The following is a 27994-nucleotide window of genomic DNA, read 5'->3' on the forward strand; positions in this document are numbered from 1 at the left end:
CGAGTTTCGAAAAATACCTACACCCTAAAGTCAATTTGTTTTCCAAGCAGGATCGCGATTAATCAATGACCAGATTTTTCGAAACACCTTGTATACATTTTTAAAAAATCTTAAAATATGTAAAAAAACAAAATGAAATATACGTGTTTAAGCGGTTTTTCGGAAAACATCACCGTTTTTTAAATAAAAAATATTGTAATATCTGAGGGGTGGGTTCACCCTCTTGGAAGTGGAATTTCGGAAAATCCCTTCTTATCGAACCTCTACACCCTAAAGTCAATTTGTTTTCCAAAAATCAGCTTTTTGAAATTAATCAATGACCAGATTTTTCGAAACACCTTGTATACATTTTTAAAAAATCTTAAAATATGTAAAAAAACAAAATAAAATATACGTGTTTAAGCGTTTTTTCGGAAACATCACCGTTTTTTAAATAAAAAATATTGTAATATTTGAGGGGTGGGTTCACCCTCTTGGAACTGGAATTTCGAAAAATTCCTTCTTATCGAACCTCTACACCCTAGAATCAACCTGTATGCCAAAATTGAGCTTCTTACGTTGAGTGGTTTGAGCAGGATCGTGATTAATCAGTATGTCACTTAAGGATTTTATATATTAGTATAGATTATAATAACAAAATAAATACACTTAAGGATTCTTTATTCAAGTTGGTGGTTGGAACCTTTGATGTTACAACAGCGAAGTAAATCACTAATTCTCCACAATACAACAATCGTGGTGAGCAGTGGTGACTCGTAGTCATTATTGTAGGGAGGTCAATATCTAAAAATATTGCGTCGAATTTTTTTAAGACGCGCCCTCGGACGCGCCCAAATTTAATTGGTTTCTTACAAGGTACTTGTACGTTTAGTTAAAGGAAAATAAATCTAAAAATAAATATAAATTCTAGTAAAATAAAACCTACCCTTACATTTTTAAACAGGTGGTTTTACACAATTTTTCGACGGTAGGATTTAAAAGAAGATTTGAATACTAATGTCACAAAAATATAAATGCATATATACACATACACATACACAATTCTAAAAGTTTAATTTCACATTTTTTTTATATTTAAGTCAATGCGACATTCTTTCTCTAAACGTTTTTCGAAATTTAACCAATTGTTTTCTTTTAACCGCACAATTTCACAAACTAAACACCATGTTATCTATTTTAAAATATCTATTCCAGAATCGGTCAACCACAGTTCATCATTTATCCATAATCAGAAAATTATATGAATTGTTACCTACACAAATATCGCGCTACACCTTGAACACTGGCTACGACAACTAAAACTAGATGGGATTTCTTTCGATATTAAAAATGTAAATATTGCTTTATATTGATTAAACCAAACATTATACGCGATAAACGATACAAAAACCTTTTTGTTTTTTATAATTGAGTTTTTATAAACACACAAACTGCCCAAACAGTGAAATTTTTCCAGCGATATGACTGAAATTCTTTTATGAATGAGGCGGTCGATGGCCATCAATATAAACTGTATCTATCGCACCTTAACCCAATATACAGGGTGGTCCGAATTGTATTCCGGAAACTTCGGCAGCATATTCTACAGATAAAAATAGGCAAGAAAGGTGGTATAAATGTATGTCCTAAAATGCTTAGTTTCGGAGATACAGGATGTAGAAATTTCATTTTTATTTCGATTTTTTCCAATAATTTCTAAAGTAACGTCAATATTTAGATGAAAATTGGTGTCTGGGAGCTTTTTGACATGAGAAATTTGATTTTGATGTCAATATGACTCCTACTGGTAGAGGGCGCCACCTACATGTGTTTTAACTTTTTTGTATGCAATAATTTTTTGTCCGTACCTGTATAAAACTACCGAGGAAAAAAATATACATCTCTGTGATTTTTTACGTAAAAAATACCTCTTTGTAAAAATCGCTACGAGCAACCGTTCTCAAGATATTTAGAATGGAAATAGTCAATACATGCCATTATTAACGAAAAATAAACACGTTGAGTAGATAGTTATTTCACTGAAATAATAAATCTGGAAAATTTTAATTTTTTTAAATTAATCATTTTTTTTCTGCAAAAAAATGTTGATAAAACATTTTTTGTTGAACTTTCGGTACAAAAACATTTCAAATTTATTATCTCAGTCTAATAACTATTTAGTCAACATGTTTAATTTATGTCAGTGATGACAGGTATTGATAATTTCGATTCCAAATATCTCAAAAATCATTACTCGTAACGATTTTTACCAAGAGACCTTTTTTACGTAAAAAGCGTCGTAAATGTATATTTTTTTGCTCAGTAGCTTTATACAGGTACGGACGAAAAGTTATTACTCTTCAAACCAGTTAAAAAATATGTAGGTGGCGCCCTCTACTAATAGCAGTCATATTGACATCAAAATCAAATTTCTCATGTCAAAAAACTTCCAGACACCAATTTTAATCCAAATATTGACGTTACTGCAGAAATTATTTGGAAAAAATCGAAATAAAAATGAAACTTCTACACCCTGTATCTCCCAAACTAAGGATCTTTGGACATATATCTATACGAACATTTTTACTTATTTTTATCTGCAGAATATGCTGCCGAAGTTTCCGGAATACAGTTCGGACCACCGTGTATTTTCTATACGTAGTATACCTTACCTCAATGGCGTCACGAGTCGCGGCATTTGGAGTTTAATACGTGCAAAACATAGCGGAAACGAAGGACAAAATGAAATTTTGACCGGCTACAACAACTTTGAAACATGCGTCAAAGAAAAACATGTTGAGAATTTCACAGAAAAGGTATTGCTAACTTATTTCCTGAAGTTATCCACTACCTTAAAGCTGTCAACTCTGTGGAGTAAATATTCGATGCTCCGCACCATGATTTACCTGAACAGAAACGTATATACTAGCAAATTCACCAACCTTATTGAATAAAAAGAAAAGCTTCCGAATAGCAGGCAAAGAAATCAAAAGTATTTACAAAACTGAACATAGAACGCTTTATGAAAGAAGCCGATGACAAAGAATTCCTGTTAGCTAAAGCATGTAGAAGGGAAGAAATCACGTTTTCGACCGTAGATGCCATTACCAGATTGTCAGTCATTTATTAGTGTGAAGATTCCGAATACAAAAACTCATTTTTCAAGAGTATTTACAATTACTGAGGGACCAATAGATGGTATCACTTTCTTACATGTATTTCGTAAGTACGCAAAACTTCGACCACTCAATGTGACACATCAGCGATTTTTCTTGACGTATCGAAAAAATCAATGCTGTACCCTACCATTTGGAATCAATACAATTGGGGGTATGCCAAAAAAGATAGCGGAATTTATTGGACTGTCCAACGCCATTGAATGGTCACACTGGTCATTGTTTCCGGCGCAGCTCTGCAACAATGCTGGCAGATTCAGGAGCGGACATAAGTTTTAAAGCGACATGGAGGTTGGCGATCAAGCTCAGCTGCTGAACGTTAAATTGAAAATTCAGTTGATCAGAAAACCGTAATAGCAAAAAGAATCATGGGATAGAAAGATACGCCAAATAAGAAATTAAAAGCAGTTCACGTAGAAGCAGAAGCTACCAGCATTGCCAGTACAAGAAGTTTACTTATTCCGACTCCTACAACTTGCATTTTTCTTAGAGACGAAAAGTTGGATGTCTCTTGTATTCACTTTAATAACACAAGTTTACAAATTCGGGTCAATTTTTGGACCCGAGCAGATGAGAACGATTCTTAACGCTATTTGATGCCCTCAACACAGATCTTTAATCAGTTTGTCAAGATTGGCTCTAGTTTTCGGTGTGACCGAGTCGTACCCACTATGATCCAGGACAACAAAATGTGTCCTCCACTTGTAAACCCACAGGACGTTTTACTGCCACCTCTTCACATTAAACTTGGCCTTATTTAGAACTTTGTCAAAGCGCTCAATTGCGAAGGGCCGGCTTTCCAGTACTTAACCAAGTTGTTTCCAAAACTGTCATACGCAAAAATCAAAGAATGAATATTTGTCGGACCTGATATTCGAAAACTAATGGCTGAGGCAACGTTTACAAAATGTTTAACGCTTAATGAGGCAGCAGCATGGGCATCGTTTCAAAGTGTTTCACAACTTTCTTGCTAATCATAAGTCACCGGATTACAAGCAAGTAATCGCCAATTTGTTGCAAAATGACCACAAGATTGGAGCTCGAATGTCTCTCAAGATACATTTTCTGCATTCACATCTTCATTTTTTTCCACAAAACTTGGGCGACACGAGCGACGAGCAAGGAGAGCGGCTACACCAAGATATAGCGAAATCGAAAGGCAATACCAAGGATTTTGGGACGAAGGCATGATGAGCGATTACTGTTGGACCCTAATCCGTGAAACAGATCCCAAGCAGTATAAAAAACTCAGTTCAACCTCTGTTCATTTCTAATTTATATTGTTTAATTCAATAAATGACAGTTAACGGTCAAAAATAGTAAAATAATGAATTTATTGAATATTTCGAAAACTAGAACCAATCTTAAGAAATGGAATGCTGATTTGGATTCAGCTCCAAAAATTATCTTAGAAATTGCTTTTAGTTGCTCAGGTCCAAAACCGTGTATACTTGTGTAATTTAAATAACTGTACCTTTAAGATTTGTAATAAATAAATATTTTCATTGTTTCTAACGTTTCATTTTTAGGCAACAAGTATCACTTTTAGATACTAGTGCCTAAAAGAATGTCATTTCGAATATCAAATAAATATCAAAAACTGTCAATTTCGAAGCCCTTTCACTTGGCGTACACAAAAAATTATTAAAATCAAAGATTTAAGATTCAAATCATTTGAACTTTATTTTGGAACTGATATAAGATTAAAAGTTTAAGTCTTTTTGAAACTGACTTGTTGCAGTTCTGCCTACATTAGTGTCACAAATATATTACTCCCGCAAAAAGAATAAGCCAGGAAATATTGGAATTTGAATCGTTGCTCGCTCTGCCGCTGCACCACGATCTTGTCATACCTACGGCGAAAAGGATCAGAATTTCTCTCGACAGTTTGTAACTATTACAAGACGGTAATAACATAAGTTGACACACGCCGTACCGAGGGCTTGTTCTCCGTGAGCTTGATAAACGGCTTTTCCCGATGTCACTCGCGACTCGCTCGATTTACTGAATTTGTTTTACAAAGGTCTTAGGCCGATGTTGACTATGATAATGTATATTCTGAATTATATTGAAACATCGCATCGGCCTAGAGAAATCTAATTAAAAGTTTATTAATTTTTTCATAAAAAATAATCTAAAATCAATTGTTCAATTGTAAGTCAATTGTTTTTAGTAATTTCCTATTTCACCAGAAATGCTTACAACTTTTGATTTTTAAATAGCACCCTCGGTATATTTTTACTTTATCAATGTCAACTTTTGACATTTCGTTTAAAAAATAGCCTTAAATTTCAATTTAAAGTGCCATGGCTATGTTTAAAACATTAATTTTTAATCAAGGAGTCTTGGAAAAATAGATTTTATCATTTAATGTTTTTCGTGTGTTGTCCTGGCCGGTTAAAATATTCCCAAATTGTATTTTTAATCATATCTCAATTTTTTAAAAAGGAACAAGGAACAAGGGTGGCTCATTAGCATACCTGGAAAAAGCATTTTTTTATGAATAATTTGGTACCACACACTTGGTATTTCGAGTCAAATTGTCATTATGAACCGCATGTTACAACTTCAAATAAACCACATGCAAAAATGTCAAATGTTGATATATGATACTATGTCATTCTATTCAGAGTATTATTTTCTATCGAATAAAGTAAAAATATACCGAGAATATCATTTAAAAATTAAAAGTTGTAGTCATTTCCGGTGAAACAGGAAGTGACCAAAAACAATTCAATACGTCAATCAATCCTAATAATTTATGTCATATACAAACATACCAAATCCCGTTTTTTTTATCTGAAAAAATAAAAAAGTTATAAGGGTGAGCCACTTTTGACCACGGTATAGACGCACCCAGTATAGGCATAAAAGTAAAGCAGTTTTACGCCTAAGAACAAAAGTACAAAAATATATTTTTAAACTGCTATTAAGTGTCAAATTCAACGAGTGTATCTATTCACTGAAAAAAAGGATCTCTCAGTCGAAATGAATATGACTTTGACCCAAAAGTTTGGCGCTTTTAAGTAGGGCCAAGAACGCCGTTTCTTTGCCCAAAGCATTAACTATCTTTTCATAAGCTTTAAAAAATTACTTTAGAGAATAGAAGAATCTATCTGTCCAAAGTATTTCACTCTTGACCCAAAATTAATATGCAAAGAAGTTCTTGCTACACGAACAATAGTTTCTTTGATTCATGCAAAAATTCTTGATTGAAAAGGGACATTTCTTGATTAAAGAGACACTTTTCTTAAACCAATAGCGAATACTATTGACCCAACTAAAATTTATTTTGATCTAAGAGAAGTCTATACATCATATACAGGCATACTACGTTACGAGGTATATTATTTTCTGATAAATTTAGGTTTTCCTGGTCTGTAGTAAGTAAAGGTGATATTATTTTCCTCGATAGTAGTTATTTCTGCTTCTTCACTCCTTGGTATTTTTTGGGGTGGTTCATCACTCTACAAATTACAAAAAAATGTTACATCACGATTAATCAAAGCAAAGCAAATAAATTATTAAAATTATAAACTTTGGTCACATTTTGAATTTTTTAATACGACGACTTGAAATTCTAAAATTTTTGTAATTAAATGCATAAAAAAATTGATACCTATATTCTTATTCTATCTATAGTCACGCATGCATAATCTAAACAGGTGCATTAGGTAAATGTCTCTTACCTTCAAATATAGCAAATAAATGCTCTAATTTCCATTTTTCAGAAACTCCTTTAAACAATCCATATATCCTAAAATTTGTCCATAAAAAATGACAAATGCATGTTAATAACGATCACTAATTTGTTATACGATATGCGTTTAAAAAGCAAATTATGCAAAATTCCAAGCAACAAAACCCGTGCGTACTATGATGTGCGACCTATGAAATGCGACGTATGACTGATCGGACTGCCATGCCATGCCGACTGATTGTATACCGTCCTTCGTCATCGTCTTTGCATGTCGTTATTTTTTTTCATCAAAAGAGTATTTAGCTATTGGAAAAATGGCCATGTTTCTTGAATGAAGTAGATACTTCCTAGCGTATTTTTCTTATTATCTTAAAACAAAGTAACTTGCACTTGGTTGAATGAAAATAGATTCAAGAGAAATTTTCGAATTTTTCAAGAGAACCAGTTTTCTTGAGTTAAGAGTGTTTTTCTTGAGGCAAAATATTTTCTTTTACGCTAAAATAAATTCTCTTGCCACTATTTTTTTTTTCAAGAACGATGACGACTTTAGTTCAAGTCTATCTTTTTTATCAGTGTTCTTGCAATCAAGGTATTAGTTAACACACACTTACAAGGTATTAGTTTTTATATTATTGGCGACGTTCCAATTTGTTTAAAAAATTATTTATATGACGTTTAAAAATGTTCCACTCGGAGTAAATAATCAACTTTGTGCCTCGCCTGTAACCTCAAACATAGAGCATAGCCACAAAAGTATTATTTTTACTCCAAATAAAACAATATACTATTTAACAGGAACATATCTGGATATTTTGGCACTAAAACATTGATGGTGAGCATCGATATTGTCACCACCCTGTATAGTATGGTCCTGTCTATGACGGGCGTGATCGTTTGTGATAATGCTGGAAACCTTGCGTGACGCATATCCCGTTGGGATTGCCCATTAGCTAATAAGATACAAACTGACCCGAATGGGTTTAACTACCCTTTCGTCCCTCCAACCCTGCACGACATCTTTCACAAAACCAGACGCCCTTCTACCCTTGCACATCTATAGACGTGCCCTTGGGAAAGCTTTCCTGTATTTGTTAGTCATCGAATTAAGAAAAAACTTTGCTTTTTAAGAATTATTTTATAGTTTATATTTTACATTTTATGAATGCTTTTTATAAACTTCAAATAAATTAGAGTTAATATAAAACCGTATACTATTCTAGCTTTATAAAGTTATAATGTTTTTTTTTTAATCTGTACTAAAAAACGATAATTATTCTATCAACCGGCCGGATGCTCCTGGCAGTTGTGGCCATTAAACCAAAATATTGCTACATCTATATCTCTGACTTCTACTAACTACTGTTAACGAACAATTTGTTTTGTGTGGTCTGTGGTCTGTTTTTGTTTAAATGTTTTGTTTATTATTCATGTTGGGGATTTATTTTTAAATTAATGTTAATCGTTAGGCAACCAGTAAACGCTTTGTGTATTTCTTTTGCATAATCAAAATTGTCAGTCTAAATTTTACATAATCAAATTGTCACTCTAAATTGTTGTCTTTTTTACATTAGATGTCAGTTGTCTTGTCATTAGTCAATTCATTATTCGAATTCTCAGAATGTTGTTAACAAAAGTTTCATCTTAAAATAAAATTTTAATTAATCACAATTGTTTATCTCCATCATTTACCGCATTAATAACACAGAAATTACCGCTCAATTATAAACAATTCATTATTTATAATGATTTACAGTAATTTTATTAAATTACACGAATATTCTCGTTGATTATTGGTTTAAAATAAATATGACAGTATCCTCCAATGAAAATGCGAGTTACTAACTCTAAATTCTAATTCTGAGTTGATAAATGAGCCAGATGGTTTACCCATAGTTTACTTAGACCGTTATTCAGAGGTTACAAACCTATCGATGAAAACATGCATGAAAATTTACTTCGTAGCACCACAACCAGATGATATTGGTTCTCATCAAGGTTGATACAGTATTAATTTTATTATAGTAATTTTCTTAGCCGCTTATGACACAGATTGTTACCCAGTGTTGCCACAAGTTTATTTTTTATTGCTGTAGATTATCACGAGATAGCGGGGGTTTAAATATATACAATAATTGTTTTTAAAGGGATAGATCTACCCCGAATGGAGTGGCTATTGCAACACTGCCGCTATCACTCCTCCTTTCGCTAGCTAGTGCGTCACGGCCGTATCACGTCCATCCTTCAACGCCATGTGTTACAGCCTTGAATTCTTTACTTCCAACGCGCGTAAACAAGTTTCACTTCAAAAAATGCAAGTATTAAAAAAGTTTATTAACGAAACTTCTTTAATATGAGTATTATTGTCTGGATAATATAGATAATTAAAATATTACAACACAATAATTCATTTAAACCAAAAACTCGTATTATAAATCTAAAGTGTCAAAACGAATGACAATGTCAGGAAATAATAAATAAATGTGGAAACTTTTTACCACCTGAATCCGCAGCGGGAAATTTACATTCCAGGTAGTCAGCCCGGCGACGAATATGTTTCCGCCGCTGGCAACAATGAATTTAAAAATCGCGCCCTCAATTACGTAACTAAAAGTTTAATTGGTATGGAATATACAAGTTGTCCCAGAAATAAGTGCAAGTATTTTAACTGGTAGTATAGTTCAACCCAGTTGCGGATACGGGGAGGGGGGGCATGGGGCCCGGGCCCCTCTAAAATCTGCAAATTGCGTTAAATATTAGGCTTTTTTGTTAAAAATGGTGCCAGCTAAAAAAGCATATTCTACATTACTTTTTTTGCACCCCCCCTAAAATAAATTCCTGTATCCGCCCCTGGTTCAACCCCAGAAACACGCTTATGAGGTTTTTTTGGCGAAAAAAAAAATTTTAAAATTCGGAATTTTTTGAAAAAATGTTTGTATTTTTTTTAGTTGTTTTTAACTAAAAAACTTAATTTCTTGATAATATTACAAGTAGTAGATTAAATTTACAAGAAAGAAAATCCAGAAAAAAATCCAGTGATTCTCAAAATTTGGACAAAAAATCATTTTTTGGGAAATTTTCAAAGTAAAATAACTCCGTTATATTGGACTTATTTGAAAAACGATAAAGAGAAAATATGTTTCTTTTATCGAGATCTATCACCCCTTAAAATACTTGCACGTATTTCTAGGACACCCTGTATATTAGAAATTTTTCCATAAATGAAATACTAGAAATTTAAAGAAAAATTATTATCATGAGTGAGTATTGATTTAAACACTTATTTCACTTTCATCCTTTAAAAAATGATAAGAATTAATAGGCAAATAATCTTAAACCGAATTAAAATAAAAGAAAGGTGGATAAAGACGGACCCTTCACTCGGCATTGTCCTTCATCACCATTGTTTTTCACAAAGGTAATTCTCCAAGAAGCTTGGTCAAATACAAAGGAATATTCCTTTCGCGCAAAAAGACCGCATTCTCGAAAGAAAAGCCTTTATCACAATGGAAAAGCCATTTTTTCCCCGTCTGAAACCGAAAGAAAAGCTGCAGTTGTTACCATCTACATCGGCATCGTCCACTCTCCTTTCTTCTTCCCTTCGGCAAATTGCGGCTAAATTTGTTCGCTAGGAATGCTCGAAAAAGAAACTGGAAAACCGTTGCGCTTTAAGAATGCCCTTCTCGAGTGTTTTATTTAAATAGAGTGGCATTTGTCTGAAATAAGGGTGAACACTGTGAACAGTAACCTTTTTAACATAACGGAATATCTGTTAGCCACAAAAGAAAGTGTTTTTTCTAAAATCATCGTTGAATTTAACACTTTATGTCACTTTAATAATATATTTTCGTACTTTTGTGCCTAAGCGTTAAAATGACTTTTTTATATTATCAATCAAGTCGCAAAAATTAATACTTTTGTGACGTTTGAAAAAAAAATATAATTTTTAGATAAATACAGGGTGTCCCAATATTCCGTGGACATAGAAATACTACGTATTTATGGAATCAAAATATGTTTATTGGATACAATTTATCCCTATACAAAAGTGCTTCGTTTGGCCGATAGAGGACATCAAAGTATAAAAAAATAAACACATTTTTAAGATATCTTAAGAACCGTTATTCCGATTTGAATGAGATTTTGGGTGACTATGTTTTGCTAAGTGCGTTTGACTTTCTCAAACTACCCCCACCCCTACATACATTTTAGTGTAAATATTTGCCAACTCCATCGACGACAGATTTTCTTTTCGTAAAATGGTCCTTCTAGTATTTACTAAATTTTTTGTCTCTTGTAAAAAACTCAACATCGCATAGTTCTTGAAAAAAAAATTTTGGAGAATTTATTTTTCCCAAGCAGACCGACAAAATATACAGAGAATTCCAATATTTCGTTGACATAGAAGAACTACCTATTTTTTAAATCAAAATATAAGTTAATCTATACTACCTAATATATAAAATCCTTAAGTGACTGACATACTGATTAATCACGATCCTGCTCAAACCAAGCTAGCTCTCAAACCACTCAACGTAAGAAGCTCAATTTTGGTATACAGGTTGATTCTAGGGTGTAGAGGTTCGATAAGAAGGGATTTTTCGAAATTCCAGTTCCAAGAGAGTGAAACCACCCCTCAAATATTACAATATGTTTTATCTAAAAAACGGTCAAGTTTCCGAAAAACGCTTAAACACATATATTTTATTTTGTTTTTTTACATATTTTAAGATTTTTTATAAATGTATACAGGATGTTTCGAAACATCTGGTCATTGATTAATCACGATCCTGCTTAAAGCGTTTGACGTAAAAAGCTGATTTTTGGAAAACAGATTGACTTTAGGGTGTAGAGGATCGATAAGAAGGGATTTTTCGAAACTCGAATTCTAAGGGGGTGAAACTATCCCTTAAATATTAAAATATTTTTTATTTAAAAACCGGTGAGTTTTTCGGAAAAACTCTTAAACACGTATCTTTTATTTTGTTGTTTTACATATTTTAAGATTTTTTAAAATTTATACAAGGTGTTTCATAAAATATGACCATTGAATAATCACGATTCTGCTGAAACTGCTTCACGTTTAAAGCTGAATTTTGGCAAACGGATTGACTGCGGGGTGTAGAGGTTCGATAAGGAGAGGTTTCTCGAATCTCAAATTCCAAGAGGGTGAAAACGCCCCTCAAATATTACAATATTTGTTATTTAAAAAACGGTTAGTCTTTCGGGAAAACGCTTGGACAAGCATAATTTATTTTTTTTACATATTTTGAAATTTTTTAAAAAATCATACAGGGTGTTCCAAAAAGTTGGGTAATTTCTTAACCACGATTCTGCTTAAACTGCTTGACGCAAAAAGCTTATTTTTGGCAAACGGAATTTTCGAAAGTTAAATTCCAACAAGATGAAACTGCCCCTCAAATATTACCAAGTTATATAATAATATCGCCATATTGTTTTTTCTCATGCTGACATAAATGTGAGAAAATGTTATCCAGTTTATATGTTAATGGAAATTCTTGCTTTGCTTTATCATCACCATTACAAATGATTAATTCGACGCGAACGAAGTCGCTGGTACACGCTAGTAAACATAAAAATTCCATATTTTCGCCAATCAGATTATTAGAGCATAATAGATTAATCACGATCCTGCTCAAACCACTCAACGTAAGAAGCTCAATTTTGGCATACAGGTTGATTCTAGGGTGTAGAGGTTCGATAAGAAGGGATTTTTCGAAATTACAGTTCAAGAGGGTGAAACCACCCCTCAAATATTACAATATTTTTTTATCTAAAAACGGTCAAGTTTCCGAAAAACGCTTAAACACGTATATTTTATTTTGTTTTTTTTACATATTTTTAAGATTTTTAAAAATGTATACAGGGTGTTTCGAAAAATCTGGTCATTGATTAATCACGATCCTGCTTAAAGCGCTTGACGTAAAAAGCTGATTTTTGGAAAACAGATTGACTTTAGGGTGTAGAGGTTTGATAAGAAGGGATTTTTCAAAACTCGAATTCTAAGGGGGTGAAACTATCCCTCAAATATTAAAATATTTTTTATTTAAAAACCGGTGAGTTTTTCGGAAAAACTCTTAAACACGTATCTTTTATTTTGTTGTTTTACATATTTTAAGATTTTTTAAAATTTATACGATGTGTTTCATAAAATATAACCCTTGAATAATCACGATTCTGCTTAACAAAAAGTTGGGTAATTTCTTAACCACGATTCTGCTTAAACTGCTTGACGCAAAAAGCTTATTTTTGGCAAACGGAATTTTCGAAAGTCAAATTCCAACGAGATGAAACTGCCCCTCAAATATTACCAAGTTATATAATAATATCGCCATATTGTTTTTTCTCATGCTGACATAAATGTGAGAAAATGTTATCCAGTTTGTATGTTAATGGAAATTCTTGCTTTGCTTTATCATCACCATTACAAATGATTAATTCGACGCGAACGAAGTCGCTGGTAGACGCTAGTACTAACATAAAATTCCATATTTTCGCCAATCAGATTATTAGAGCATAATAGATTTTATGAGCATCGAGCATCCATAGATTGATGCGTGACAAAAAACATTTTTTTGGAAATCAGTTTCGGAAAAATAATTTTTTTCCTGAAAAAGTATGCACAGTGGCGTTTTTTACAAAAGGCAAAAAATGTAGTAAATACTAGAAGGACCATTTTACGAAAAAAAATCAGTCGTCGGTTGAGTTGGAAAATATTTATACTAAAATTTATAGGGGTGGAGCTAGTTTTCACCCTATTTTCTAATTTTTGGGAAAGTCAAATGTTAAAGCACTTAGCAAAATATAGACATCCAAAATTTCATTCAAATCGGAATAACGATTCTTAAAATATCTGAAAAATGTTTTATTTTTTTAAAGTTTGATGCCCTCTAACGGAAAAACGAAGCACTTTTGTATAGTACATTGTGCCCAATGAACTTATTTTGATTCCAAAAATATGTAGTAGTTCTATGTCCACGGAATATTGGGACACCTTGTATACCCAGTATTGTACTCAAATTCTTTGGCTTCGTTGTTATAATATCATTTATTCAAAATTTGGTCTCTAATTTCTCTTAAACAATGCTCGCAGTTTTTATTAAACTGATATAAAAGTTTATCACGTATTTAATTAAAACGATATCCTCAAAGGCAATGAGTTTATTAAAATTTAAACAGCTTTTAATGGAGATCGTGGAATAATAGGAGTCCATGAAAATTAAGTCGAAGTTTTATTTTACTTTTTACTTTTTTCCCGACCTTTGGGAACGAATTTGTTGGAATTGTTTGAATATACAACACACGAATATAACAAAAGGTTTAATTATTTTTTTTACCAAATGTTTTAAACTTTTTTTTCTCGGTTTAAATACCGGGTGCGTCTCAAAAGTGGCCGACCCCTATAACTTTTTTATTTTTTCACTTAAAAAAACGAGATTTGGTGTGTTAATATATGACATAAATTATGATTGATTGACGTATTTAATTGTTTTTGGTAATTTCCTGTTTTACCGGAAATTACTACAACTTTTGATTTTTAAATGGCACCCTCCGTATATTTTTACTTTATTCGCTAGAAAATGTCACTCTGAATAGAATGACATATCATATGTCAACTTTTGACATTTTCGCTTTAAAAAAATCGTATTTTAAGTTTCAATCTTGAGTGCCATGACTGTGTTAAAAACACTAATTTTTAATCATTAAAGCTTCATTCAGAACCTCGCAATTAGTGGAATAAATTAGTGGTTTAAATTAACGTAGAAGTTTGTTCCTTTAATTTCAATGTAAGCATTCGGAACGTGAAAATTAGTGGTAGACATTTTCAAATAGTAGAAAAACTTATCACACATTTCTTTTCCACTAATTTTCCACACTTCAAAATTTGCGAGAAATGTCATTTTGACTTTTGATTATCTTCCCCCAAGAGAAGTTGTGGTTAGAAATCAAAAGTTGATTGTTTTATAAGCTAAATATTGAGCACAGATAACATATATGTTATATGGTTACATGTTATCTGTGATATTAGGCTTTCTCCAGCTTTCTCTATGGATACAACTGACTAACGTAAGCTGTTGCTAGGATATTCTATTAATTTTAATTGTGTTATTTAAACATTGTGAATGGTCGTAAACTAAAAAGTATAAAGTGTAATTAAAACCACTAATTGGGAGGTTCCGAATGAAGCTTTATTGTTTTTCGTGTCTTGTCCTGCCTTGTTAAAAGTTGCCTAAGTCATATTTTAATCATATCTCAATTTTTTCAAATGGAACAAGGGTGGCTCATTATCATATTTAGAAAAAGCATTTTTACTTTTTACTAGGGTTGGAAAAAATCAGATTTTTTTGACTTAAATCAGATTTTTTAAATTTTAATTCAAAACAATCTTTAAATTGGATTTCCAAATGACTAGGACTTATTTCCAATTAAAGTCCTATCCTAAATGCGAGTAAACCTATTTTGCTGAATTCTGTTTGTTGGTTTAAATGGTTGTATTTTGTTCAATTTTATATTTACACAAATTTTTTGTTTTTTGTTTTTATATTTACATGCATTTGTTTACTTTTCATAAAACTGTTTTTTAATGTTAAAATTGCTGGCAATAAATGTTTTAGGTTTAGATTTAGGCATATTATGCTTTGTTAACAAAAATTTATATATTTTTTAACAATAAAGTACTTTTGAATTGAATTGAATTGAAATGGGTAATTAACAATTCTACGGCGCGTTTTCCACATCGGTCACTAATATATTCCGCAAAAAAGTCGCTTGCTTCAGATCAAAAGGATTTTTTTTCAAATATCTCAAAAATATTAACTTTTGCCATTTTAACGCCTAGGCATAAAAGTAAAGCACTGTTACGCCTAAGCACAAAAGTACAAAAATGTATTATTAAACTGATATTAAATGACAAATTCAACGAGTGTATAAATTGTTGCTCGATTACTGTTCATATTATTTGCAATGCTTGGAATTGATGTAATATGAAATATATGTAATGTTTTAAAAGAAATAGCATGCTCTATTCGGAGTAAAAATGTACTGTTTGTGCCTCCCTGTAACGACGGACTAGCTTTACGACGGTCCTTCAAAGGATCAAACGTACAGCATAGTCAAAAAAAGTATAATTTTTACTCTTATAATACACTATTGTTCGGAAATAGTCTTAAGTCCAGAATGAAATTAGTATGTAGTTATCTAATGCCAAAGTGTAAAGTAGTTACTGCAGATCAAAATGTCGGTAGGAATTTGGAAACATGCAACCGTTTCAAAAAAAAAATATATAAAACAACACATTTTCTGACAACGATTATGGATTCTCGGGAATGAAGATATAGTCTCTCTATCAGAAGAACCTAGTTCTGCACTAGACTTTGCAAATGATATGTATTCAAACAGCGAATTTTTGTCACTTATACATAAATTTTAAAATAAATCCCTGCGTTTAGTGGTCTAATGGATTCACACGAAATTACTTCAAAAATCGGTCCAAAATTTAAATTGATGAATAGACATCTTTATATAGTTTTATGACATTTACAATTATTTTTCGATTTATTATCTGTTATCTCTGTTATAGAAATATTTTTTCTAGTTTTCTAGGATACATTATTATAACTTTTACAGTTATTTCTTTTTATTTATTATAAAGTTTCAATACTTTTTTTTTGATTTAAATCACATGATTAAAATTAAAAAAATCACTTGATTTAAATCATGCCAACCTTGCTTTTTACGCATAATTTGATACTACACACTTGGTATTTCGAGTCACATGGTTATAAAACGTATGTTATAATTTCAAATTAATCATATACGAAAATGTCAAAGTTGACATATGACATGTCATTCTATTCAGAGTGTCCTGTTCTAGAGAATAAAGTAAAAAGATACCGAAGGTGTCATTTAGACATGAAAAGTTGTAGTCATTTCTGGTGAAACAGGAAGTAGCCGAAAAGAATTTAATACGTCAATAATCCTAATATATGTCATATACTAACATACCAAATCTCGCTTTTTATCTGAAAAAAATAAAAAAGTTATAGGAGTGCACCACTCTCTGAGTGCATCTCTTACCCAGTATATACACACACCGGAAAAGTCTAGGGATATTACAATTTTATCCAGCCATCGTCAGTAATTTTATTATTTGCATTTCTGATATAATAAAATTAAAATAAACAAACAGTTTCCAGGACGTATTGGAAATAAAAATGCGAAATTTACCGAATTTTTCAAAATTTACCTTGATTTTTATTGAACTCAAAAAAATACACACTTTTTTTTTATTCTAAACTGTGAATTAAAAAAAAAGATAAAACCATTTTTACTTAATAAAGGGTATGGCCTCCTCTACTGTTCATTACAGCCCTACATCGTCTCTCCATGCTCCTGATCAGGTTGTCGATCTCTTCTTGAGGTACAGCCTGCCACGCTGCATTCACGGCCCGAATCAGATCCCTACGAGTTTCACGAGGCATACCCATTCTCAAAATTCTTCTTTGGACCGCGTCCCATACGTGCTCGATGGGGTTGAGGTCAGGAGATTGTGCCGGCCAGGGTAAGATGTTTAATTGATGAGCATTGATAAACTCACTTACCACTCTGGCTGTATGAGGCCGTGCATTGTCATTCATGAGAATGAAGTTTCTCCCAAAATCATTGGCATATGGTAACATGACAGGCTCAAGAATTAAATCAGGATATGTGATTCCTGTTAGAAACCTTTCAAGAAAAACGAGATCAGTTTTTCGGCCTAACTGGACTCCTCCCCAGACCATAACTGTTTCACCTTGATAAGGGTGCACTTCCTGAACATGATCCAACCGAATAAGATTTCCCGGTTCTCTCAATACCCTAAGCCTTCTCGAATCCGGATGAATTCCAAACCGTGACTCATCCGTGAAGAGAACATTGGCCCATTGTTCATTCGACCACTGAACATGATCTTGAGCCCACAAATATCGTACCTCTAGTCTCGCTTTCCTCTCGTTAAGGGTTGAGCTCTCCAGGGGCGTCTGCTTCTTAAGTTGACCTCTCTTAATCTATTGCGAAAATTGTCAGGACTAACGGTTACATTATGTGTTTCCTGGAGAATTAAACTAAGCTCTGGTGCTGTAAGAGTCGGTCGGCGTCGAGCATTTAATTGTAAAAAATGATCTTGCTGAGGAGTAGTAATGCGATGTCACCCTGTGTGCCTTTCAGCAACATCACCACTTTGACGGTAGCGTGCACTTAATCGCGATATTACACTTTGCGTTGTATTTAATGCTCTAGCTACGTCGATTTGGCGCATTCGAGCTTCGAGCATACTCATGGCCCTTAGCATTTCGTCTCTGTTAAGATGTCTACTATAAGATGTCTACCATAATGTCGTTTAATACTAAACAGAGTTATTTGAATGAATTCTGGCCAGTTATCATAAAAACATAGCCAGTACAGGTTAAATTCGAACAATTGATGCTAGGTGCTTTTTATACATTTGACAAAAAATGCACAAACGCTTCTGCAAATATCCCAAATTTAGAAATAACTAGTGCGACTACTTCGTTTCAGTCGAAGTAGAAAGAATCGGCCTACAAATATGTGGTTGTTTATTCAAAACATTTATTTTTAACTGTAATAAAATGATATCCCTAGATTTTTCCGGTGTGTATATTTAACCAAATTGCTAGGATTCAATATTTACATGTCTCATACACAGTAATGATATGAAATGTAACCGACTTTTATAGCCGCCAGTTTTTCAAACACACGGTATGTCTTTCGTCCCTTTTCACCTTTGGTCGTGCTGGACAACCTGTCAGCGGCGGTGCTATTTTGAGGGGGCAGGGACAACCGCACGTTTTACCATTCGTGTCAAATGACCAATTTGTCCCTGACCGCAGCCCAATTTCTGCACCTCCGGCCAGACCGCATCCGGATGCCATTTCGAGGGCTTTCCAGCTTTCTGAATGGCTGCCAGAACGGTGTCCTGCCGACTGCATTTCCATGGTAAAGAAATGGACATGTTGAAATAATGCTGGCAGAGATAACTTATACAGGATGTTGATAATTTATTCCATTGTAGCATATTTAAATATCTTTAAATATTTCAAAAACCAAAGCTTGTAAACATATTAATATATAATAACCCTTATAATAAAGGCATTATTTACATATACAAGGATGCAAATATGAAATAAAAGTCCGGGTGTTTCATAAGAAAAAATATAACTTTGGTGTAAACCTTAGTTCTGACATACCCTGTACATTTCAAAATAATTTTAAATTATGCACATGGTCTTCCCACATATGCGCATAACATATTTTGTTTCTACATATTTCCGTTTTCGTATAATCAACCAAGGCAAATGAGTTGCGCCACTCTGTATATATGTTTTCCATATAAAAAAGTATTCGCTATCCACTCACACTTTTTTGAGCCACCCTTTAGAAGTTCAAATATTTTCCTCAAATACATCCTAATACATACTTTATGTCTGGACTACTGGAAAATTCATAAGTTTTTTTATTATAGGAGCTGCAGATGCCCGACGCATTATTTCCGGACCCTGTAGAATCAAGTTGATTACATTGTTGGTGATAAATTAAATACTAGTATTGTGAACATTTCATTCCACCCGACTCTAGTTCGACATATGCTCAACGAATTGTGATCCTAAACCGACCAATCAAATGTAAAGTTTCAGGCATCCGCGTCCGCTTCTCGCAAAAAACAAAAATTTTGTTTCCTAGGAAGCATCGCGCTGAACATCTAGGTGCGTGGCGAGGTGTGAGGCTCCAGTATGTTTTGACGCATAAATTTGTACATGTTTGATTCAGCATCGCCGGATGGCGAGGTGAATGGCGCGCATCGCGTCGATGTGAACCGCACTATGTTTGTACGATAGTCGCGATGCATCCTGGCGAGCAGCGCGGCCAGCATCGCATCGAGATGCCTCACTATGTTTGCGCCCTTAGTATCAATATCAGAAATCTTTATTTCTGTAATAATTTTAATGAATTGGTAATTGCACCATAATTATAAAAGAATAATCTACGATTACCAAGTAAATCTGAACTGTGCACTTTAGAATAAAGTTTTTTTAAATAATAGAATATAATAAATACCTACTATATCGTGCAATAAAATGTGTTTCTGTGATGTGAAAACCGTATCTTGGTATCTCTACTTAAAAACGAGAAGCTCTGTAAAAAACATACGAAAACGAGACACCTTGTACACTGACTATTTTTGATTTTTAATTTAAACCATACTAACGTTAAAATAGAAATACAATATTAAGATCATTTTTTATACAATAGTACATTTTCTAACCATATGATAAATTAAATAAAAAAGAGAAATACTTCTTTATGTAATTTTATTCATTCAACGGTGCACTAACAAAAATATTAGAAGAATGTTTTGGAAAAGTTGGTTTTTAGAACAAGCCAATATTAAAATATCTGGTCAGAAGGATGACGATCTCCAGCAGCAAAATGATGATGGTGATCATGATCATGAGCAGCGTGTTCTCCTTGCTGATCAGCGGTTTGGACCTTGGCTGTGCCTTGATCACTTTGGCAGAACAGGCCTTGATCAGGATGGATACGTCCTTAGGCTCGGCATTTGCATTGGACGAAGCGTCCATAAGTGTTTCGCTGGCTTGGGTGTCTGGAGAAGTGGGTTGAACCATTTTACTAGAGAAAAAATATTTAGGTTTTGTTAGATTAATATAGAAGGCGTACCAGTGACTTACTTAACAATAATTATATTAATTTCTATTTTGACAAAAAAAATGTATTTTTTTTCCATAGCAACTGTTAAAATTGCCTTAGTGCACGGCCACACAGAAAACGTTTTTTGCGTTTTTAGCGTGAAGCGTCTTTTGCGTCTAAAACAAAATAACAGGATTATATAGAAGTGGCCCCACCAAAAGCGTCTAGCGCTCGGCGTGTCTCGCAAAAAATGCAAATGAAAACAAATCAATTTGTTTTCTGTAGCGTCTTTAGCATTTGCTATGAGACCCCTTCATAGGCGAACGTAATATTTAATAATACAATAAAAATAAATTAAATAGTAATAGCATTTTTTTCATTTTAGGATATTATCTAAAAATATTTTTATAGAGAACATCCACTGTTTAGGAAGATTCTATTATATTCAAAAATTTCAAGGAAATGTTTGAAAAAATGTAGTTTGAAATGTTGAAAAGTCATAAATTAAAGGAATATTTTCTTACACGTAAAAAATAGTTTTTTATTCGTAAAAAGTGTTTTTTCTGCGTAAAAAAGGTTTTTTTGACAGAAACAAATAGTTTTTGAAACGTAAAAAATAGTTTTTTACGTGTAACAAATAGTTTTTTTACACGTAAATTTTTTTTTTCTGTAAAATTTTTTTTTTACCAGAAACAATAGGTTTTTGACGCGCAAAAATTAGTTATTTACGTGTAACAAATAGTTTTTTACACGTAATTTTTTTTTTGCGTAAAAAAGTTTTTTTTACCAGAAATAATAAGTTTTTGACGCGTAAAGAAATAGTTTTTTACGTGTAACAAATAGATTTTTACACGTAACAAATAGTTTTTTTCACGTAAAAAATATATTTTTTTGTGTAAAAAAGTTTTTTACCAGAAACAATAACTTTATGACGCGTAAAAAAATAGTTTTTTATGTGTAACAAATAGTTTTTTACACGTAAAAAAATTTTTTTTTGGGTAAATAAGTTTTTTTACCAGAAACAATAAGTTTTTGACGCGAAAAGAATTTTTTTTTACGTCTAACAAATAGTTTTTTACACGTAAAAAATATTTCTTTTTGCGTAAAGAAAGTTTTTTTACCAGAAACAATAAGTTTTTGACGCGTAAAAAAATATCTTTTTACGTTTAACAAATAGATTTTTATACGTAACAAATAGTTTTATACGCGTAAAAAATAGTTTTTTACGTATAACAATTTTATTCGCGTAAAATAATAAAAATAGTTTTTTTACGTGTAACAAATGGTTTTTTACACGTAATAATTTGATTCACTTTTACAAAATTTGTATTAAAATATCAATATTTTTGATAAACACGAGGACTGCGCATAAATACACGTCGCGTCACTACGTATTTCTAAGCCGTTAACACGTTTCGTTACAACTAGCTCGTGTGACAGGGCCGTCTCAATAGCTCGTATGTCACGGCCTTGAATGTTTACTCCCAGCGCGCGTAGAGAAGTTTCACTCCAAAAAGTTTCATAAATCATGTTCTAAAATTGCGTTAGCAACTAGTAATATATATTTACTATTCTATTATATAATTATAATACTTTATTATATTATTATATTATAATATATTATAATTATAACAAGTAACCACAACACTACAACATAAAAAACTATACACATATAAATTAAAATTCGTAAAATAAATGGCAAATACTATTTATTATTTTTACACACACCACTGGCACTAGCAGTAGATTGTGTTTGTCGCCGAATATATGCCCCGGCCCGTCCACAATTCAATCCCAGCATCTTTTATCTTCGTCTCTTCAACGCTAACCGCGCCGATCTCGCCTATCTCTTTCTCACAGGATTGATTGTTGAACGGGCCGGAAATCCACGAGCTTGCGACGTTACTAATTGACATCTTGATAGAAACTGCAGACTTGCCGCGTCTTTTGCGTGTTTTTAATGGACACAAATCGAAAAAAGCGCTTAAAACGGTAAAATCGCAAAAAGCGCTTGAGACGCAAAAAACGCAAAACGCTAAAAACGCTTTATGTGTGGCCTTAAAAACGCTTTATTTATCAAAAATAGTAGATAAAATAGTACTTTAACCGCAAGGGTAGATTAAATGATACTTTTACAGCGGGGATATATTAAAAACTTTATTTCTTCTCGCAAGTTTTTTAATTGCTTCCATTATTGAAAATTTTTGTATTACTTTTCATAAGTTATTCGGGATTTAAATGGAAGTAGTTTGGATATGGCGTTTGTCGCCTCAGCCTGAATATCTGTTGATAATTTACTTATTTCGTTTTGAGCCATTTCTGGCTCCAATTCAATCAGCAATCGACACGAAAGAGAATTAAAAAATATTGACTCAAAACTGATAACTAAAGAGACAGTTTTATTTATTTGTCAAATTACATAGAAACCAACGCCAACCCAGCACAATATTTTTTTCTACTCGTAATAAATTCCTTCTGAATATTTTTTAAATCGTAACTCGCCATGGAAAAAAATATTGTTTTACACACGACGATAAAATTGCATTATCGGCTCCCGGATCAGACGATAAAATACAACTTTATCGTCTTGTATAAAAAAATAAATATTTATGAAAATTGACTCTTCTATAAACTTTATGGCAGATTAAACTTCCTATTGTTTCACCGAAAATTACTAGAATTTTTGATTTGTAAATTCTACCATCGATACCGTTTTATTTTATTTGATAGAAAATAGCGTTCTGAGTAGAATGGTACGTCATACAACATAACATGGCTGGGTTAAAACTACTTACTTATAATCAAGAAATCTTGTATTACTTGAAACTCTTTATACTTTTAATAGTCTAAAGCTTCATTCAGAACCTCGAGATCAGTGGAATAAATTAGTAGTTTCAATTAACCGTAGAAGTTTGTTCACCTAATTTTAATGTAAGCATTCAGAACATCATAATTAGCGGTAGTAATTTTCAATTAGTGGAAAAAGTTAACAAACTTTTGACTTTTCCACTAATTATCCTTCAAAATTTGCGAGGAATGTCATTTTGGCCTTTGATTATCACCCGTCAAGAAAAATTTTGGTTAGAAATCAAAAGTTTATTATTTTATAAGCTAAATATTATGCTTTCCCTATGGATACAACAGACAACCGCAAGCTGTTGTTAGGATATTTTATTAATTTTAATTGTGTTTTTTAGACATTGTGAATGATCGTAAACTAAAAAGTATAAAGGGTAATTGAAACCACTAATTTATACCTCTAATTGGGAGGTTCTGAATGAAGCCTTAAGCTACACGCACACTGGTGCGCGATCCCGGCCGCGATCACGATCACGATCAGGGCAGCGGTAACATGAGCGATCATTCTGGCACACACCAACGCGTTCACGTTCATCGTACATATATGTAGTAAGCGATCCTGTAGTACAATACTAAACTTAAACAATAAAAATGTATACATATGTACTATCCAATCTAATTGCAACTCCAATTTTGTCTCAAACTTTTATTTCTAATTCTATTATTTTTGTAACTTGGATTTTTGTTGTTGCATCTGATCGCCACCGCAGAATAGAACGCCGCCAGGCCGCTTCGTCTCCAAAACTCGATCGCGCCAATGTCACAAATTACCTCAATGTGAACTATGGCTCATATGTGCTCATATGTATTCTTTAGCAACTTTTGGCCGCGGCCGCGTGGAGATCGTGATCGCGACCGTGATCGCACCAGTGTGCATACAGCTTAATGCATTTCGTAACATTTCCTTATCAATTAAAGAATGTTCCAATCGTTTAATAGTTTAATCATAACACAATTGTTTTTCAAACGGAACGAGGTTGGCTCATCAGAATATCTGGAAAAGGTTTTTTTATCGAATATTTTGGTACCACATACTTGGTATTTCGAGTCAAATTGTCGTTCTGAACACTGTCATTGCACTCTAATTTGAAATTTAAATGCTTTTTTAAGCAAAAATGGCAAGAATTAACATATGTCATTCTATTCGGAATGTTATTCTCTATCAAATATAGTAAAAAAATACAAAAGGAACCATTTAAAAATCAAAAGTTGTGATGATTTCCATTGAAACAGGAAGTGACCGAAAATAATTGTAGACGTCAATAAATCCAGATGTAAGTCATATACTAACACACCAATCTGTTTTTTTTTTGTAAAAAAATAAAAAGTTAAAGGGGGGGGGGTGTAAAAACACCGGGTATATGTATCCATTTTCAAGGAGATAAAATAAATATAAGTATTATTTTTTACTAACAAAGAGACTTTTTGATATATGGCTTAAAGAAGACAATCTCAAAAACGTCTTTAGAATTTTACAATCTTATTATTATGATATTTTCCATCCATATTACAAAAATATATAATGAAAATACATTATCGTTATATTATTTTATAACATTCTAATGCTTATGAGTTTGTTACTGGAGTTGGATAAAGCAATATTATCCTAATTGTGTTTGGAATAGCAGAATAAAAGGACAAAATATCGCATAATATACTAGATTACTTACAAAATACCAAAACAATTAACAACACAACAGAAAAAAAAAATAAAATACGTGAGCTTCACCCAGTACTGTCTTTAAGTACATGCTATTCATTTTCCCCTTCCATTTAAATTTTCCAGCTTTTTATCAGTCCAAAGTTGAACTTCTCGATACAGCTTTAAATTAATTTCATTCTGTGCACAATATTATTTAATAACCTTTTTATGAGCGATGATTGTAAAAATTGATTTAATAAACCAGGGTTAGCTTTTATAAATTTGCAAGCGGAAATTAAAATAAATAATAATATAGTTTTCATATCCCTGTTGTTGAATACTTCACAGTTATATATTATTATAATACCTATAAATACAGAAAATGGATAAATAAAATAGCAAAACATGTTTAAACTAATCATCTTTAAATTATTCAAAATATTATTCTAAAATATTAAAATAATGTATATTCTTCTTGAACTTTCCAAAAATATTTAAAATGGTTACTAGTTACTACACTCATTTTTGGTCTAGTTTAAAATGTTATATTTTTTATTTTTAGCCCTATTTCCTTGATTTTTTTAGCAAACTGTATACAGGATGGCGCACCTCATTCGCCTCGGTTGATTATACGAAAACGGAAAGATGTAGAAACAAAATATTTTATGGGTATATATTGGTAGGTAATGTGCACAATTTAAAATTATTTTGAAATGTACAGGGTGTTTCAAAACTAAGATCCATAGCAAAGTTATATTTTTTCTTATGGAACACCCGGTATTTAATTTCATTTTTGGATTCTTGGGCCCAAAAAAAGGTATTTATTATAAGGGTTAAATATGTTTAAAATCTGTGGTTTTTGAGATATTTAAAGATATTTAAATTTGCATGCTACAAGAGAATATATTATTAACACCCTGTACATTATTTTTCAAAATTAATTCTTGTGCTGAGTTTAAAGGTAGAGAAATATACTTTACAGAAAAATGTTATTCCTTCCTTAAATGTATACAGGGGTATCAAAAATTGCTGGTCTATTTTAAATATTTATTTTACATTAAAACTTCGTTATTTCAAATACAACACTATGTATTTTTTTAAATAAGTCGAAGCAGATTTAAATGCTCTTTCAAACTATATTAGGGTTTCCTATACCTATCTGGCTCAGATTTTGAATAAAAAGCGATTTTTCAATAAAATTGTAATCAAGATGGCTAGTGTTTTCGTGGAAGTTTCTAGTGACAGTTAGTAGCTATTTTCAAAATCGAAATTAGTTTATGGACTTATTTAAATTTATACCAGTTTACTTTTATTTAATTTACCTACAATAGTTTAATAAATAGTATTTATTAAATATGTGTTTATTATTCTGTCAAGAAAAACGAAAAAGTAGTTCTTTGAATTATTTTACGATGACTTGTAGACATATGGATTTTCTATAAAAGAGCGAATTACAGCAAATTCATTTTCTTCACCTCCAACGACAAGTTTCTGCCTAATAGTTTTTTTTATAAACCACACTACAAGCTCTGCGAAATAGGACAAGAAGTTTTTCAAAGAAACGCTTATCAGGAAGATTCCTATTTGGATATCTTTGAGCATAAGCCCTTGAGGCCAAGAAGCAATTTTCATCACAAAATAATATCACTAGTAACATATCTATTCGTTCCGCCAGCAGATACTGCTTTATTTTTCTTGATAAAATAATGAATACTTATTTATTAAACTATTGTAAAATAATAATGTCCATAAACTAATGTCGATTTTGCAAATAGTTACTAACGGTCACTAGAAAATTGTCATGGCGAGACCAGCCATCCTGATTGCAATTTTATTTAAAAATCGCTTTTTATTCAAAATCTGAGCTAGATAGGTATAGGAAACCCTAATATAGTTTGAAAAAGCGTTTGAATCTGCTTCGATTTCTTTAAAAAAATACAGGGTGTTGCATTTTAAATAACGAAGTTTTTATATAAAATATATCCTTAAAATAGATCAGCAACTTTTGATAGACCTGTATAAATTTAAGGAACCAATACCATTTTTCAGTAAAGTTTATTTCAGCATAAGAATTAATTCTGAAAAGTAATGTACAGGGTGTTAATAGTCTATTCTATTGTAGCATGAAAATTTAAATATCTTTAAATATCTCAAAAACTAAAGATTTTAAACATACTTAACCCTTACAATAAATGCCTTTTTTTGGGCCCAAGAATCCAAAAATGAAATAAAATACCAGGTGTTCAGAAAAAATATAACTTATGTAGGTAGGGATCTTAGTTCTGAAACACCCTGTATATTTCAAAATTATTTTAAATTGTGCACATTGCCTCCCCACATATACCTATAAAATATTTTGTTTCTACATCTTCCCGTTTTCGTATAATCAACCGAGGCGAATGAGGTGCGCCACCCTGTATAAATATACCAACTTTAAGAGTCCATTTCACTAGTCCGAAAAAGTAGCAAAATAAGCGTTCGGCATTTAACGTTTTATGTCAAACTGGCTAGGTATTTTTACACAAACGAAGAAGAAAATTAAAGATAAAGGATTATACTAAATCCGTCGTGTGGCACATTTTTAGATAACTTGTTCATTTTTAAGATTTTGATGGTCAAACATCAACAAAATAAACCTTTATGTTTGGACTAAATTTCCTCGAAAATAAAAATATAATTTAAAATTCTGTTACAGGAGGGATATAGATTGAAGTTTTGTGATTACAGTGATATATAATTTATATGGTTTGTAACAAAATTGCTCGCTATTTTATGGCAAATGCTGAAGCTCTGCAAGCCCTAATCTAAAGGAATTTAAAGGTTATACTTTTTCGCTGAAAGCACGTGCGTTTGAAATTATGGGTGTGGCTTAACACGACAGGATCGGGCTAAGGTTTAGGCAGATTTCTGAAATCT

The 27994-nt window shown here is 32.1% G+C and overlaps 1 long non-coding RNA gene across 1 annotated transcript; it reads right to left on the reverse strand.

Moving 5' to 3' along the window:
* Positions 1 to 20223: 20223 nt before the first annotated feature.
* Positions 20224 to 25181, reverse strand: LOC115881663. The gene is made up of 2 exons (XR_004050066.1): positions 25107 to 25181; positions 20224 to 20559 (listed from the first exon to the last, which is right to left on the reverse strand). It is a non-coding gene; the product is annotated as an uncharacterized LOC115881663 (long non-coding RNA).
* Between the last annotated feature and the right edge of the window lie 2813 nt (positions 25182 to 27994).

This window comes from Sitophilus oryzae, unplaced genomic scaffold (genome assembly GCF_002938485.1).
Source record: "Sitophilus oryzae breed Bouriz unplaced genomic scaffold, Soryzae_2.0 scaffold_172_pilon_pilon, whole genome shotgun sequence".
In the NCBI taxonomy this organism is placed as follows: Eukaryota; Metazoa; Arthropoda; class Insecta; order Coleoptera; family Curculionidae; genus Sitophilus; species Sitophilus oryzae.